This window comes from Protopterus annectens, chromosome 1.part2 (genome assembly GCF_019279795.1).
Source record: "Protopterus annectens isolate FY-2018-M chromosome 1.part2, PAN1.0, whole genome shotgun sequence".
NCBI lineage: Eukaryota > Metazoa > Chordata > Ceratodontiformes > Protopteridae > Protopterus > Protopterus annectens.
In genome coordinates this window covers 563,522,856-563,523,437 of record NC_056727.1, presented here as the reverse complement: position 1 = coordinate 563,523,437, position 582 = coordinate 563,522,856, and the positions used below count along the sequence as shown (strand labels likewise).

The 582-nt window shown below is 33.0% G+C and overlaps 1 pseudogene; it reads right to left on the bottom strand.

Moving 5' to 3' along the window:
- Positions 1 to 233: 233 nt before the first annotated feature.
- Positions 234 to 360, bottom strand: LOC122792634 (annotated as a pseudogene).
- Positions 361 to 582: the final 222 nt, after the last annotated feature.

The window sequence follows — 582 nt, the reverse complement described above, 5'->3', positions numbered from 1 at the left end:
TAATCTAGTCAAGAGAGAGCATTTTTGCATTTTTACAGTGCATGTTTTGTTTATTTGTTTATTTCAGTTAGTTTTAATAAGCAGATTAGTTAGTAACTGTACCAAACACTCAGTTACAAGGAATATCCTGACATATAAGCGGCACTGTATAAACTAAATTTGGGGTAGCTAATCAAATTAAGCAACACTGATTGGATACATGTATTCTATGACTGTCCTATTCAATTGTATTGGAATAATATTGCAGATTTGAGTTTTTAAGAGAAATGACAGGGTTCAACCCAACCAAAGTGCAATAGAAGATCCTCACCCTGGGGAACCACCTTTTTGATCATGGCATCCCCTCTGCCAGGTAACCTTATGGTTAAATTCCTTCTCTTTAACAAAAGTTTGAGTTTTATTTAATGTCATAGAATATTACAGTAAAAGAATGAAAACTGCTACCTATTATGGATAATTTTTAGCTGTGGTAAGAAAAAAACATAAGAAAATATTACAAAATCTACACCACCTCAATTTGAAGAATTCCTGACTTCTCTTTGTGAGATACCTGCCAGAGAAACCATAATAATACAAACAGGA